Here is an 18,447-nt window from a genome sequence, read left to right on the forward strand (position 1 = left end):
TGCAATGTTATAAAAGTGTTAAAGTTGGTGTAATGAAGGCAACCCATGATGCACCCACCACACAGCTCCACCAATGCACCCACCACACAGCTCCACCGATGCACCCACCACACAGCTCCACCTACACAGCTCCACCGATGCACCCACCACACAGCTCCACCAATGCACCCACCGCACAGCTCCACCTACACAGCTCCACGATGCACCCACCACACAGCTCCACCGATGCACCCACCACACAGCTCCACCGATTCACCCACCACACAGCTCCACCTACACAGCTCCACCGATGCACCCACCACACAGCTCCACCAATGCACCCACCGCACAGCTCCACCTACACAGCTCCACGATGCACCCACCACACAGCTCCACCGATGCACCCACCACACAGCTCCACCGAGGCACCCACCACACAGCTCCACTGATGCACACTCCACACAGTTCCACTGATGCACCCACCACTCAGCTCTACCGATGCAGCCACCACACAGCTCCACCGACACAGCTCCACCGATGCACCCACCACCCAGCTCCACCGATGCACCCACCACACAGCTCCACCGATGCACCCACCACACAGCTCCACCTACACAGCTCCACCGATGCACCCACCACACAGCTCCACCGATGCACCCACCACACAGCTCCACCAATGCACCCACCACACAGCTCCACTGATGCAGCCACCACACAGCTCCACCGACACAGCTCCACCTGTAGGGAAGTCAAAAATAACACCATCACATTCTAGATGTTCAAACAATAACATACTGTAACAGCAACACGAGCTTGTCACGAGCAGCCAGACACGCCTGAACGCTCGTGACAGCTCGAGTGAACAAGAGTACGTTCCCAACACCACCGATGCACCCACCACCCAGCTCCACCGATGCACCCACCACACAGCTCCACCGATGCACCAACTAAGCTCCACCGATGCGCCCACCACACAGCTCCACCAATGCACCCACCACACAGCTCCACCAATGCACCCACCACACAGCTCCACCGATGTACCCAGCTCCACCGATGCACTCACCACACAGCTCCACCGAGGCACCCACCACCCAGCTCCATAGAGGCACCCACCACACAGCTCCACCGATGCACCCACCACACAGCTCCATAGAGGCACCTACCACACAGCTCCACCGATGCACCCACCACTGTAGGAGAGTAGGGTCTGCAATCCTATGATCACCCAGATTTTTTGCTTTTGTTTCACTGGTTTACGACTTTCTCTGGCTGTGGGCCTGCCAATCAGACCCACAGCCTGGCTGTTCTCTTTCTAAATTACGACATGTACCCTAGGTGCATTTACCAATTGGTACTGGGCCACCTTATCAGACCCTGTAACTCAGGGCATAGGTGTACCCAGGGCTGCCAGGGGCTGCAGCATGTATTATGCCACCCCTGGCTGGCCTCCTAAATTTGACACAACTGGCTGCATGACAGCTGGGGCAAAGTCGTGTAATCACCCTTTGCTGTAGGTGTAGTATACCTATACCTAACCCTAAAATGGACACACAGATTCCTATCAGTCACTCCTATGGCAGGCCTTGACAATCCTGAAGGCAGAGTGCTTGGAATCGTGTGAGATGGTGCTCTGGCATGAGCTGAGCCTGTCTGCAGCTTGCGGAACCAAGTCCTAATAGCTGTTCCATGATATCGCATACCATATACTCTTAAGTGCATTATAATCCTCGCGGTTAAATGCTAACTTTGGTATTGCTTTATCAAAACATGTCGAGTAAGGTGTCATACGAATTGGAATACTAACCCCTCGCCAATTCTGGCGACGGGGTTAGCATTCCACCCTTCTAGAGGGACACGACATGTATGTAACTGTGAACCCCGGTTAAAGTTAACTGAAGCCTCAGCTCCACAAAATGGATGCTGCCACCACAGACACGAGTCTGCCCTCCTGCTGCTGGGAGTCCTTCCAGCGAGGGAGGCCTGGACAAAGGGTTTCCTGTCCGGGGCGGTGCTAGCACCGTCCCAGACATGGTTTTGTGTATCCTGGGTAGGCAGGGCTTTTCAGGAAGGTGACTGCTGAGTGGCACCCCTGTGCTCACTACGCATAGGCCGGTCTGAACCAGTTCCAGGGGCACACCAGCCCCTGGCCTGGGGAAGTCCGGCATGGCAGAGGGGTGTAACCACCCCCCTCCTAGTCCCACCCATAGGCAGGACCTAGTCACCGGGTCAGCCCCCTTTTTTAGTATAGAGATGGGAGCGGGCCCCCTGTTCAAATTAGATCATCTTTGGAATCAAGACACGACTTTCTGCGAAAGGACTTCACGATTTCTTCATCAAGATTCTCCCTTGTGGCTAAGGAGTAGTCACCCTGCATCAAGCGGGCACCATCCTAAAGAACACTGCGGTCTGCTGCAAGTCCTTCATCACGAATCCGAAGACCCAGCTCGACGAGACCCGGCTTCCCTGGCACCTCTGACCTCTACTCACCTCTACAGCAAAGCTGAGAACCGTGAGTGCGACGAGACCTCGAGGGACCGACGATCGCCAAGACTGCACGACATCTTTACAACAAGCCCACCGTGCCCTCCACGGGTGAGTGCTTTGGGGTCCGAGAAACCCCAACCCTGCGCAGCTCCAGCACCCAAGATCAGCCTCCCTGCATCTCCACGATCGGCGTGGGGCCCTTCTGCTGTTTGCTGTGCACCGCGTTGTTTGGCTACTAGCCGGCTGGCTTGTGGCCTTCTGAACGACGCCCGACGACATCACTGCTGCTGGTCTGGTTGCTCCAGACTGGCCCTTGCTTCCTTCTTGAAGAGAGGCACCCCGGACCCTCCTGGTCCACTCCAGACGCCATTTTAGGTCCACCGCATGGGCTTGAATTTGCCAAGGCTTTGTTGCCCAATCCTGGGTCCAGCGACGCCGACAGCTTCTATCTTCGTGGGACAGCTCGATCCTCCTTCCTGGTCGCCGACAACGCCTCCTGGTCCGTGAGATCTCCGAGCCCAGCGTCACCCACACGCCTTGTCGAGGTGGCTACCATCCGGTGCCCTCCTGGTGCCCACTGACTACTGGCTAGTAGTCTCGAACTTGGTCCCCTCTGCTTTCAGGTGTCATCTTCCATCGATCCAGGCTTGGATCCACCGAACTTTCTTCACTGGTCGCCTGCCAGCAACTTCTTTCTTCCAGGCTCCTAGTCCGTCAACGAGGATTCCCGACGTCTTTTGAGTCCTATGCAGCTGCAGCCCCTGGGCTAGGTAACTTCGGCATTTCGGTGCCCCAGCATAGCCTCACTATCCAAGGGTCAGAATCTACTTTCGTTTTCTCCCTACCAGGTCGGGTTCGCCCGAGAACACTAACTTTGCAATTTCTAGCTACCATAGACTTTGTCCCGCATCTCGCGTGAGAGTGCACACACTGCACCCGAGTCCCCTGGGTCTCCTAGAAGTAATCTAACGATTCTATAGTCAAGTCCTAGCGATTCCAAAGCCTATTAGTACTGTACTTACCTGCTAGTAATTTCGCATTCCACTTTTCAAGTATATGGTTTTCCGTGCCCCTCGGGCATTTGTATATACTGTGCTAACTTAAGTATTTTTGTAAGAGTTTTGGTTTGTGCTTAGTACCCTGTCCTCATAAAGAGTACAGGGCTGTTGTGATTCTTAATAAATAACTGTTTATTTTCATAACACTTGTGTGGTGTCCTTTCACTTGGTGTTCAAGGGGTATATGTGGTATAACAGCTGGCTTAACACGCCCTCTCGAGTCTTTAGCCTTAGACTGCTCGTATCCACGCTACTAGGATAGCTGGTCTATAAGGTTGACTTACAACCAATCATCAATAAGGGTTGCTGGACTGATACATAGTGTTCACTAGAATAGTGAGCACTGCATATCAGGCCACCTTCTCACATTGGTGAGCAGCGGTTGGGATTTGAGCTTGCTGTTGTTTTACCACACGTATCCTAAGAATATCTTGTTGAAAGATCACACAAGTTCTGTTAGTACATATAACTAAGCTTAGAATACTCTGAGTTCTACTGAACCAGCTGTTGCAGCTCCTCAAGGCTTAGCACACCTTGGCTGCAACTCTCAGCAAGGGATCAGTAGGTAAACACATAGTGTAGGTAGGTGCATCACTTACACCACACTAGAAACAGTATGTCGGACAAAGGAGGAAACACTGAGTCTCCCCTTGTGTCAGTTGACCCTCCACAGGTCATCCCTTCAAGATATACTGTGCTTAGCTTCCATGAGTTACGACAAGTATGTACCTCTAGGAAGATTAAGCAAGGGGCTAACCCCACCACCTCCTTTCTGATTGGTCTCCTAGAGACGTATGATGCCAGAAAGGCTGAGAGACTTCTTAGCCCTTCTACTCCAGAAGGAGGCATGCCTCCCCTTGAGGGAACCAGAGGAGACCCTGACCTAATCCACCTCTCCATTGAGAATGAAAATGGGGAGGAGGATGAGGATGAGGATCCCTCTGGGGATGAGGCAGACAAGGGACAGGTAGAAGTCGTTAGACTAACCAGGTCCAACTTAAGCAAACATGACAGTGGTACTGGGGGACCCCTGGGGCCACTATCAGGTCAGCTTAACATTGGGAATGGACGAGCCAGATCTCTATCAAGAGGCTCTGGCAGATCCCTTCAAACCAATGGCTCTCACAACTCTTCTCAAAGAGGGATGACATCCCCTCAGAGGAGAGTGTATGAAGCTAAAGAAAGGGCAGCCAATCTGAGGATTGAAAGGGAAGAACTTGCCCTGGCCAAAGAAAGGCTTGCCTTTGCTAGAGAGCAACAGTTAAGTGGGGTAGTCCCCACTGGTGGCAGCATTGTACCTAGCAATAGGGAAAGGAGTTTTGATACAAAACACCTAGGTAAGATAGTGCCCCCCTTTAAACAAGGGGATGACATCCACAAATGGATTACTGCTCTGGAGAGGGCCTGCACTGTGCAGGGTGTTCCCCAGACTCAGTGGGCAGCTATCTTGTGGCTCTCCTTTGAAGGCAAAGGTAGAGATAAGCTCCTCACTACAAGAGTGGAGGATGCTAACAATTACCAAATCTTGAAAAATACACTGGTTGAAGGGTTTGGCCTAACCACTGAGCAGTACAGAGTGCTGTTCAGGGATACCCAGAAAACTCAGTCTCAAGATTGGTCTGACTTCGTAGATTGTGCCACTAAGGCTTTTGAGGGCTGGTTGCTGGGCAGTAAGGTTACTGATTATAAAGGATTGTACAATTTGATGATGAGAGAACAAATTATAAACAATTGTCAGAACCAGTTGTTGCATCAGCATCTTGTTGACTCAGATCTGACCTCTCCCCAAGAATTGGGAAAGAAGGCAGACAGATGGGTTAGAACAAGAGTTAAACAGAACCAGGGCCAGAATCAAGGTGGTCAGAAGAAAGCAGACCAGAAGGGTAAAGATTCTAAGGGGGAACAAAATGACCAGAAGTCTTCGACAGGTCCCCAACAACCCAAAGAGGGTGGGGGTCAGGCTCCCCAAAAGAAGAAAGAAGGCCAATCTAAAAGGTGGTGCCAATACTGCAAAAGTAAAACTCACTGGTTTAGTGAGTGCACCAAGAAAGGAGGAGGGCAGACTCCTGCCACTGCAGCCCCTAAGGCACCTGTGCCCCCTAGTACAGCCAGCAGTGGTAGTGCACCTCCCAAGGGTTTAGTAGGGTTAACCCTGGGTTCTGAGGGGTGTGACAACTTAGTTGGTACACTCACTCAGGCTGTCCTTGTCAGTACAGGGGATATGGACATGTCCCCTGACATAAGTCCCAATACTTTGGGCAAATACAGACAGACACCTTTCATTAATGGAAAAATGTCTCAGGCCTATAGGGACACTTGTGCCAGTGTCACAATGGTGACACCTAACTTTGTGGACCCTGGACAGATCATGCCAGGTACAGAATTCCTGGTGACCAATGCAAGCAAAGTCACTACCAATCCCAGTATGGCAATTGTAGCTTTCTCCTGGGGAGGGGTAACTGGCCAAAAGAAGGTTGTAGTTAGTTCAGACCTCCCAGTGGATTGTTTGTTGGGCAATGATTTGGAGTCATCACAATGGTCAGAAGTGGAGCAGAGGACTCACATGGAAATGTTAGGTTTGCCAGCACATGTGTTTGCTGTGACTAGGTCACAGGTCAGGAAATGCCCCACTGAACAGGTGCTGGATCCTGGAACAATGGACCAGACACCTCCCAAGAAGAAGAGCAGTAGGGTTAAGGCTGTGCCTTCCCCCTTGCCCCAGGTTGAGGATCAAGTCTCAGAGGAGGCTGACCTACAGGAATTGAGGGAAACTGAGCCCAGAGAGTTTGAACTTGATCAAGTTGAATTCTTGGGTTCAGGGGGACTCTCAAGGGAAGACCTGGGGAAGGACCAGTTAAGCTGCCCTTCTCTTGAACCCCTCAGACAGCAGGCTGCTGCTGAGGCTGCTGGGAACGCCACAGGTACCCACAAGGTATACTGGGAAGATGGACTCCTGTACACTGAGTCAAGAGACCCCAAGCCTGGCATGACCAGGAGGCTGGTTGTACCCTTGTCTCAGAGAGGTTTCCTACTTACCTTGGCCCATGAGATTCCCTTAGCAGGTCACTTAGGCCAGACAAAGACTTGGGACAGGCTTGTCTCACACTTTCACTGGCCTCACATGAATGAGGATACCAAGGAGTTTTGTCGCTCCTGTGTCACTTGCCAAGCCAGTGGTAAGTCAGGTGGCACAACAAAGGCCCCCCTTATACCAATGCCTGTGGTGGGGGTGCCCTTTGAAAGAGTGGGGATTGACATTGTTGGTCCAATGGAACCCCAGACAGCATCAGGGCACAAGTTTATACTGGTGGTAGTGGATAATGCCACCAGGTATCCTGAAGCTATTCCACTTAGGACCACCACAGCACCTGTGGTGGCAAGGGCCCTAGTTGGAGTGTTCTCCAGAGTGGGCTTCCCTAAGGAGGTTGTCTCTGACAGAGGTGCAAACTTCATGTCAAGCTACTTAACTGCTATGTGGAAGGAATGTGGTGTCAATTACAAATTCACTACACCCTATCATCCACAATGCAATGGGCTTGTTGAAAGGTTCAACAGGACCCTAAAAGGGATGATTCATGGACTACCTGAAAAGCTCAGGCGTAGATGGGATGTCCTGATTCCCTGCCTTCTGTTTGCTTACAGAGAGGTCCCACAAAAGGGGGTTGGCTACAGCCCTTTTGAACTTTTGTATGGGCATCCTGTGAGAGGCCCCCTGTGTTTGGTGAAGGAAGGATGGGAGAGACCTCTCAAAAAGCCTGCAACCAGCATAGTGGACTATGTACTTGGTCTCCGCTCCAGGATGGCTGAGTATATGGAGAAGGCATCTGAAAACCTTAAGGCCAGTCAAGAACTTCAAAAAGCTTGGCATGACCAAAAGGCTGTCCTGACTGTTTACCAGCCTGGACAGAAGGTGTGGGTGTTGGAGCCAGTAGCCCCAGCAGCACTCAAAGACAAATGGTCTGGGCCCCACACAATTCTTGAGCAAAAGGGAGAGGTCACCTACCTGGTGGACCTTGGAACTCCCAGGAGTCCCCACAGGGTACTCCATGTCAACAGGCTCAAAGCATATGTCGACAGGAAGGACATGAGCTTGCTCATGGCCATAGATGAGGGACAGGAGGAAGAGAGTGACCCTCTCCCAGACCTGCTCACTCAGAATCCTGATGATGGGTCAGTAGATGGTGTTGTCTTTTGTGGCAGCCTCTCTGAACATCAACAGAAAGACTGTAAACAGGTTCTTCAGTCTTTCAGACATATGTTCTCTCTGACACCCAGTCAGACCACTTGGTGCACCCATGAGGTTGACACTGGTGACAGCCTGCCAGTCAAGAGTAAAATCTACAGGCAGCCTGATCATGTTAGAGACTGCATAAAAACTGAAGTGCAGAAAATGTTGGAGTTGGGAGTCATTGAACCCTCAGATAGCCCTTGGGCTAGTCCAGTAGTTCTAGTGCCAAAACCTCACACCCAGGGTGGTAAGAGAGAGATGAGGTTTTGCGTAGACTACAGGGGTCTCAATGCAGTCACTAAGACTGATGCCCACCCAATACCAAGGGCAGATGAGCTGATAGATAGATTGGCTTCTGCCAACTACTTAAGCACATTTGACTTAACAGCTGGGTATTGGCAAATCAGGTTAGCTGAGGATGCCAAGCCCAAGACAGCATTTTCAACCCCTGGTGGGCATTATCAATTTGTGGTAATGCCCTTTGGTCTGAAAAATGCACCTGCCACCTTCCAAAGGTTGGTGAATCAAGTCCTTACTGGGCTGGATGACTTCTGTGCAGCATATCTAGATGATATTGCTGTCTTTAGCTCCACCTGGGAGGATCACCTGGTCCACCTGAGGAAAGTGTTAGAGGCTCTGCAAGCAGCAGGCCTCACTATCAAGGCCACCAAGTGCCAGATAGGGCAGACACAGGTTGTATACCTGGGCCACCTTGTAGGTGGAGGCCAGGTTCAGCCACTGGAGAGCAAAATACAGTCAATCAGGGACTGGGCTCCTCCAACCACCCAGACTCAGGTTCGAGCTTTCTTGGGCCTGACTGGATACTACAGAAAGTTTGTCAGGAACTATGGTTCAATTGTGACACCATTAAATGAACTGACAAGTAAGAAAATGCCAAAAAAGGTTCAGTGGACAGCAGGCTGTCAAAAAGCATTCGATGACCTAAAGCAGGCCATGTGCACAGCACCTATCCTTAAGAGTCCAGACTACTCCAAACCATTCATTGTCCAAACAGATGCTTCTGAGTTGGGTGTGGGAGCTGTTCTTTCTCAACTGAATTTTGATGGTCAAGACCAGCCCATTGCTTTTATAAGCAGAAGGCTGACCCCCAGAGAGAAGAATTGGTCAGCTATTGAGAGGGAGGCCTTTGCTGTGGTTTGGGCCCTGAAGAAGCTGAGGCCATACTTGTTTGGCACTGACTTCAAGATTCAGACCGACCATAAGCCCCTCTTGTGGCTAAATCAGATGAAGGGTGAAAACCCCAAACTGCTTAGGTGGTCCATTTCCCTACAGGGGATGGACTTTACAGTGGAACATAGACCTGGTACTGATCATGGCAATGCCGATGGGCTCTCCAGATATTTCCACTTAGAACAAGAAGACTCACCTGGTCAAGGTTAGCTTATTGTCCCAAAGTTTGGGGGGGGGGGTCATGTAGGAGAGTAGGGTCTGCAATCCTATGATCACCCAGATTTTTTGCTTTTGTTTCACTAGTTTACGACTTTCTCTGGCTGTGGGCCTGCCAATCAGACCCACAGCCTGGCTGTTCTCTTTCTAAATTACGACATGTACCCTAGGTGCATTTACCAATTGGTACTGGGCCACCTTATCAGACCCTGTAACTCAGGGCATAGGTGTACCCAGGGCTGCCAGGGGCTGCAGCATGTATTATGCCACCCCTGGCTGGCCTCCTAAATTTGACACAACTGGCTGCATGACAGCTGGGGCAAAGTCGTGTAATCACCCTTTGCTGTAGGTGTAGTATACCTATACCTAACCCTAAAATGGACACACAGATTCCTATCAGTCACTCCTATGGCAGGCCTTGACAATCCTGAAGGCAGAGTGCTTGGAATCATGTGAGATGGTGCTCTGGCATGAGCTGAGCCTGTCTGCAGCTTGCGGAACCAAGTCCTAATAGCTGTTCCATGATATCGCATACCATATACTCTTAAGTGCATTATAATCCTCGCGGTTAAATGCTAACTTTGGTATTGCTTTATCAAAACATGTCGAGTAAGGTGTCATACGAATTGGAATACTAACCCCTCGCCAATTCTGGCGACGGGGTTAGCATTCCACCCTTCTAGAGGGACACGACATGTATGTAACTGTGAACCCCGGTTAAAGTTAACTGAAGCCTCAGCTCCACAAAATGGATGCTGCCACCACAGACACGAGTCTGCCCTCCTGCTGCTGGGAGTCCTTCCAGCGAGGGAGGCCTGGACAAAGGGTTTCCTGTCCGGGGCGGTGCTAGCACCGTCCCAGACATGGTTTTGTGTATCCTGGGTAGGCAGGGCTTTTCAGGAAGGTGACTGCTGAGTGGCACCCCGGTGCTCACTACGCATAGGCCGGTCTGAACCAGTTCCAGGGGCACACCAGCCCCTGGCCTGGGGAAGTCCGGCATGGCAGAGGGGTGTAACCACCCCCCTCCTAGTCCCACCCATAGGCAGGACCTAGTCACCGGGTCAGCCCCCTTTTTTAGTATAAAGATGGGAGCGGGCCCCCTGTTCAAATTAGATCATCTTTGGAATCAAGACACGACTTTCTGCGAAAGGACTTCACGATTTCTTCATCAAGATTCTCCCTTGTGGCTAAGGAGTAGTCACCCTGCATCAAGCGGGCACCATCCTAAAGAACACTGCGGTCTGCTGCAAGTCCTTCATCACGAATCCGACGACCCAGCTCGACGAGACCCGGCTTCCCTGGCACCTCTGACCTCTACTCACCTCTACAGCAAAGCTGAGAACCGTGAGTGCGACGAGACCTCGAGGGACCGATGATCGCCAAGACTGCACGACATCTTTACAACAAGCCCACCGTGTCCTCCACGGGTGAGTGCTTTGGGGTCCGAGAAACCCCAACCCTGCGCAGCTCCAGCACCCAAGATCAGCCTCCCTGCATCTCCACGATCGGCGTGGGGCCCTTCTGCTGTTTGCTGTGCACCGCGTTGTTTGGCTACTAGCCGGCTGGCTTGTGGCCTTCTGAACGACGCCCGACGACATCACTGCTGCTGGTCTGGTTGCTCCAGACTGGCCCTTGCTTCCTTCTTGAAGAGAGGCACCCCGGGCCCTCCTGGTCCACTCCAGACGCCATTTTAGGTCCACCGCGTGGGCTTGAATTTGCCAAGGCTTTGTTGCCCAATCCTGGGTCCAGCGACGCCGACAGCTTCTATCTTCGTGGGACAGCTCGATCCTCCTTCCTGGTCGCCGACAACGCCTCCTGGTCCGTGAGATCTCCGAGCCCAGCGTCACCCACACGCCTTGTCGAGGTGGCTACCATCCGGTGCCCTCCTGGTGCCCACTGACTACTGGCTAGTAGTCTCGAACTTGGTCCCCTCTGCTTTCAGGTGTCATCTTCCATCGATCCAGGCTTGGATCCACCGAACTTTCTTCACTGGTCGCCTGCCAGCAACTTCTTTCTTCCAGGCTCCTGGTCCGTCAACGAGGATTCCCGACGTCTTTTGAGTCCTATGCAGCTGCAGCCCCTGGGCTAGGTAACTTCGGCATTTCGGTGCCCCAGCATAGCCTCACTATCCGAGGGTCAGAATCTACTTTCGTTTTCTCCCTACCAGGTCGGGTTCGCCCGAGAACACTAACTTTGCAATTTCTAGCTACCATAGACTTTGTCCCGCATCTCGCGTGAGAGTGCACACACTGCACCCGAGTCCCCTGGGTCTCCTAGAAGTAATCTAACGATTCTATAGTCAAGTCCTAGCGATTCCAAAGCCTATTAGTACTGTACTTACCTGCTAGTAATTTCGCATTCCACTTTTCAAGTATATGGTTTTCCGTGCCCCTCGGGCATTTGTATATACTGTGCTAACTTAAGTATTTTTGTAAGAGTTTTGGTTTGTGCTTAGTACCCTGTCCTCATAAAGAGTACAGGGCTGTTGTGATTCTTAATAAATAACTGTTTATTTTCATAACACTTGTGTGGTGTCCTTTCACTTGGTGTTCAAGGGGTATATGTGGTATAACAGCTGGCTTAACACGCCCTCTCGAGTCTTTAGCCTTAGACTGCTCGTATCCACGCTACTAGGATAGCTGGTCTATAAGGTTGACTTACAACCAATCATCAATAAGGGTTGCTGGACTGATACATAGTGTTCACTAGAATAGTGAGCACTGCATATCAGGCCACCTTCTCACAACCACACAGCTCCACCTACACAGCTCCACCGATGCACCCACCACACAGTTCCACTGATGCACCCACCGCACAGCTCCACCTACACAGCTCCACGATGCACCCACCACACAGCTCCACCGATGCACCCTCCACACAGCTCCACCGAGGCACCCACCACACAGCTCCACCGATGCACCCACCACCCAGCTCCACCGATGCACCCACCACACAGCTCCACCAACACAGCTCCACCGATGCACCCACCACACAGCTCCACCGATGCACCCACCACACAGCTCCACCGAGGCACCCACCATACAGCTCCACCAAGGCACCCAGCACACAGCTCCACCGAGGCACCCACCACACTGCTCCACAGATGCACCCACCACACAGCTCCGCCGATGCACCCACCACACAGCTCCGCCAAGGCACCCACCACACAGCTCCACCGATGCACCCACCACACAGCTCCACAGATGCTCCAACTAAGCTCCACCAATGCACCCACCAAACAGCTCCACCAATGCACCCACTAAGCTCCACCGATGCACACATCACTCAGCGCAACCACAGCATCACTCAGCGCAACCACAGCATCACTCAGCACCACCACAGCATCACTCAGCGCAACCACAGCATCACTCAGCACCACCACAGCATCACTCAGCGCAACCACAGCATCACTCAGCACAACCACAGCATCACTCAGCGCAACCACAGCATCACTGGTTCAAATATGTTCTTTCAATGTTTCAAGCTGTTTTCAAGCTTTCACGCTTTTTTACAAATCACAAAAATATGTTAATATTTCTCTTCTGTTCTTGGATTTTTGTCACAATAAAAAACACTGAACATAATCTTCACAAAAGTTATTTACAAAAGTTTAAGCTATTGCCATTACAAATTAAATAAATTATTTAAGTATTAATTATTTAAAAAAATTAAAAGCCATTGTTATTTGTAATATCAATACATCCAAGTCTAGTAAATACAAAACATGTTGCATTAAAAATGCTATAGGTGTCACATTTGCGAAAGTTATAACTATTGGCATTGTAAATGACAAAGCTTTTAATTTAGCTATTTTAAAAAACAACACATAAATAAAAAAAAATCATTTATAAGACCAATAGCTCAAACTTTCCTAATGCGAGCCCTATTGCATTTCCAATGCTTGTTTATTTTGAGTTACCCTGGTCGATGTCAGTCACATGCCTGATGACGATATCACCCGATCCTAGCTACTTCGCATATATTAGGGAATAGCCCGTTCTTTATTTTTAGTTTAGTTGGCTGTTGTCAGTTGCATTACTAACAACAATAACATTCAGGTTATTGATACGGATAATTATTTTCATATCCGTTCATCAATCATATTCTCGATCTAAAAATCGGTCTATCTGCAAACAATTATTGACGTAATTGCTCTCCAATGTCTGTGAACATTTTAGGACCTCGGTATCTTGGAGAACAGTCCACTTTTTGTCTCAACACCCTTTCAACACCAGTCGCATTAATGGTGACGTCCATTTTCAGACAGCTGAGAAAATAATCTTATTAAGACACGTCCTTATAAACACCCCCTTTCCGAATGTTCGTCGACTTCTTGTCTGACGATTGCAGCCGCCAGAACCACGCTTCTCGCCGACGAACTGTTGTATATCTTTTAAACAATGCCAAGAGGTAAGAACTACACTCCATTTCTAGACCTTGTTTCCCTGTAGCATGTAACTGATACTCAGTACTCATTTAGCTATAATAAATGCTATCTATTTTTTCGATATTTCTATTAGGAAACTGAACAGAAAGAATTTCCCCACATCAGGAGGATGCTTCTTATACCTGAGGGCATTTCTACATCAACGCAGGTAGATCGCTCCTTCGATTCCTTAGAATCGTTTCCATTATTAGTCTAGATTCTGTCTAGATTCGATCGTTACAATTTATTAGTTTTTTTATTCATTTTTTAGGGTCTATCAGTCTTATCTACCCTGCGAAGCATTAGCCATATGACCATATTAACGGCGAGAAGTGTTGAGTTGCTCCACTTGCTATATCAGGTATAGGTTACAAATAATGAAGATGAAACGATATGAAATTAACTTTATCAACAAAAGGAATAGTGACACAGCCAATTGTTCTGTCTTTCCTTTTCCTAGCCTTCTTAGATCCGGCTCCTCCTAATCAAATTTTACAGATCATACTCAACCGGACTCATTGACTGAATAGCAAGCTTTGGTAATTGCATATTTAAGATTTTCTCTATAACCAACCAGTTACCTATTAGTCTAGATAATGTAAGACAGTATTATTGAAATATAGATTCAATTCCTGTTCCTTTAAACCGTAAATGGAACTATATTTTGAGAGACCTATGAAATCTATAAAAAATGCTTTATGTGGGAATCAGCTAATACAAATAGGAACCATTAGCTATAAAACAGAACTCTCTAACTACCACTAATTTCCCACAGCTCTAAGACCTGTTAAGCTGTCGATCCATTGATTCTTCTTGTTAATTGGAAAGTATGTGTGAAGAACGAATTCATTTAAGTCCAGTTCCAAATATAACGACTTTATATGTAAGTACATAGGTGTTAGATCTATCTTGTTCTAGACCTGATATAGTACTTAAAAGGTTTTTTCCAGAGTATTCTCCTGTCTATGATCTCCCCCAAATGCTTAGAACTAGACATAACTACAAAAAATGCTTTATGTGGGAATTGGCTAATACAAATAGGAACCATCAGCCATAAAACAGAACTCTCTAACTACCACTAATGTCGATCCACTGATTCTTCTTGTTAATTGGAAAGTATGTGTGAAAAACGAATTCTTTTAAGTCCAGTTCCAAATATAACGACTTTATATGTAAGTACATAGGTGTTAGATCTATCTCGTTCTAGACCTGACATAGTACCTAAAAAGGATTCCCCAGAGTATTCTTCTGTCTATTATCTCCCTCAAATGTTTAGAACTATACAGATATATATAGAGACAATACTTTAACAGATGGAATACAGATAATTGGGCTTATACGTGAAAGGGCATCCACACCAATATCTGATGTCTACCTACATTCACTAAATCGATCCTTACAATTTCTCTTTCTATTCTTTCTTCTCTCTAATCTGGAGATATGTAGGAAATTGAGACAAATGAAGGTTGTTGTCAATAATTTTGTAAACAAAAGGTTAAATGAAGCTACCGGTTGATAAAATGTATTCTTTTTGACAATGTTAATGTTCTATATAAAAATGATGAGAATTAAAAAAAAAAACTGTGTGTAATGATTTCTATTTTGTATGTTTTTTATAATTGTATCTATAGAATACACGTGGCTCCTCCAGAAGAAGGCGTTGGTCGCCGAAACGCGGGTCGAGAATTATTATGCCACTTTCCCTTTTTATGTAGTAAACGAATGAATAATTGTGTGTTATATTGATTCGTATACTTTTTTATTGTATATTGATTTTTTGATATGTGATGATGATTTTTTTATATATAGGAAATTTGTGTCCTTTTTTAATATATATGTTAATAAATACTAGAAACTGATTTCACTGGTAGCTCTCTTTCCTTAAATATCTCTGTTCATTATTGTATTTTAACTACTCAAGATTTGGCTCTTCCCCACATAAGCACCATACGCAAACATAAATTTATAGCATATCCCTCTGTATACAAGCATTTTGTTTCACTATAGATATGTACCTATCTGTGTGTAATACTTTGTATAAACATGTAAAATAATTATTTTGTTGAGAGAAAAAATAATAATATAAATAAATTAAAATCATCTTTGGTCTACTTGTACATACGTCCATTGTGCATCTATGTAGCTTCCATGTACTTGGATCTGTGTGTCTGTTACTTTTCTCCTGAAAAAGCATATCCAATGCACTACCCTATTTCTCATCCTGTGCCTCTATCTTTAATCTACATATACTTAGCTCCTTTATGTATCTATATACTTTCAATGTAATTATGGATCTATATATTTATCACTTTCTTCTAATTTAGCATTTCCAATGCACTACCCCATTTCTCAGCCTATACTTTTCTCAATATATCTTCTAGCCCAACCTTTCTGACTCATCTCAAACTTCTTCTACTACTCCTTCCAATGCACTACCCTATCTCTCATCCTATACATCTATCAATATATCCTCTACATCCACTCTCTCATTTATCCCAAACCCCATACCATTACTATGATTGCCAAAATAACCCTTTCTAGACTCTCTCCTACTCTACCCCTCCTTGCATCATCTGACACCTCTTTTATTATACCGCTCCCCTAAAACAAACCTTTCTAAACTCTTTCCTCTGAGTTCTCCCCTCCAGAACTCCTTTTTACTCATCCAAAAGCCTCCTCCTATTGCTAAGACCTAAAAAAAAAAACTTTCACTCTTTTATCCCTCCACTATCCTTTTTCAATCAAAATTAACAGACTAACATGTTCACTTCACAAATTCCATAATAAACTATTCTAATATACTACCCAAATAATGGAATAACATATCCACTACTCAAATTACTTCATATTTATTTTTACTATAATAATTTTCAACAGTAATCCTTTATGGGTACCGGAGTGACGTGCTACTCGCCAGCAAAGCGATTCAACACCCATCAGGGGTAACAAGTGCTATATGAATGCAAATCTTTCTTCCCCTTTTATCCCTCCGCTATCTTTCTCACTCAAAGTAACTGACTAATATCCACCACTGAAATTACTTCATATTTCACCCTATTAATTCACCACTAATCCTTTGTAGGCTTCCTGAATAGCGTGCGTCAACAAGCTCTATATAAATACAAACCTTTGTCCTCCTCTATCCTTCTGATGTCATTCCAAATCCAAATAACTGACTAACCTATCATCACATAAAATGTACTTGCATGTTTCACTATACTAATTCCACACTAATCCTTTATGGGTCCCGGAGTAGCATGCTACTCGCAGAAAAAGCGCTTCATGGCCTCGTCAGGGGTAGTAAGCGCTATATAAATGCAATTACAATACAATACAATTTGGCAAAACAGGAATAAGTTGGTTTCATTAAATGCAGAGACCAGGAGAGTATCAACTGAGGCGCATCTGAAGACAGTCTCAGAGTACATAAGTTTTGGCTGCACATATATACATTTTATGGCCTTAAAACACTCTGACATTCTTTGAAAAGCATCACAGTCAAAAATAACAAGTACAACCATCTGATAAGGGGGACACAGATGGCTCTTGACCTCGGAGAGAGCTAGAGTGGGCCAGTTTGCATGTCAAGATGTTTGGTGTGGTGAACGCGTGATCACCCCATGGGGTGTACATGTCTTGTCCTGATTGGCTGAGTGTTTCTAACTACATGTGGCATTTAAGTATGTGGTGTTTTGGGAACACACTCCTTTGCCTAACATGTTTTATTGTGGCCAATCTCCTCCATTTTATATGTGGTGTGACTACCTATCTGTGGGATTAATCAGGGTTTTCCCTGGGTGCGCGTTTGTCTTTGGGCTAAGTGTTACCCCACCTCTGACCTGTCAATCTGTAGGCTTGGATTTGGGTTGCAGGGCCTGTCTGACAATATATCTCTGACTTGGAGTTGATGGGAAGGTCATCTCGGATGAATCCGACAGCAATTATATGAGTTCTTGTGTGCGGGCACGCGTAACATGGCGGTCATTGATATTATATTTAACGATATTCTGATTATTATACTTACAATTGTTACATCGTACATCATCATTGCATTCAGTGAGATTGACGTCATTATGCGTGCACAATTTATGGTGTAGACCGGCATTGGATTTACTGGTATTGACATCACTGTGTGTGCATAGGTTACAGCGTACATCAATATTGCATTAATTGGTACTGCCACTGCTATGCGTGCATACATCAGTGTGTACATTGATTTCATATTTATCGATCCCAACGCTTGCATAATAACTTGTATGTGCTTTCTCCTGCCAGGTGTAAGAATAGCAGGGCTTTCCTGTATGTTACTCGATAGTAAATGTTAAGCTTCTGTTTCAACAATTTCCACTGCAGTACCTTAACCTGACAGTGAACAGATGATGATAAACAGTTCACAGAATGGAATGGAAACCGTGATTTGTGTTTTTTTGGGCTCTCTGCTTTTGTCCTGTGAGGCGGCATTGGACAGGTCACTCTTCAACCCCAGATCACGCCTTGGCTCATAGCAGTGATGACTTCTTTCCTGCACTTACCATCTGTTCGTCCTGATGCTTTGATGCATGTGTGCCTCTTGTCCTAGCCACGAGCCCTGCCGGTGGTGAGCTGTGCGTGGGGATCGATGTAGGCTTACAAATCATGGGTCTTTGGTTTGCACCACCTGTGGCAGGGCATCGAGTACATGGGCCTTCTGACATTCACAGTGCATGGCCACTCTAATGGCTGTAGGTAATATTCTGGTGCTTTGTGCACTGACTTTTCCTTCAGCACTTCGGTGCATGATTCGTGCACCTATGGTATTTGCCTCTGTTAACTGCTACAGTTCAAGGCTTTTGTGAGGGTCTCTGTGTGACATTTTATTTCATAGT

This window comes from Lissotriton vulgaris, chromosome 5 (assembly GCF_964263255.1).
Source record: "Lissotriton vulgaris chromosome 5, aLisVul1.2, whole genome shotgun sequence".
Lineage (NCBI taxonomy): Eukaryota > Metazoa > Chordata > Amphibia > Caudata > Salamandridae > Lissotriton > Lissotriton vulgaris.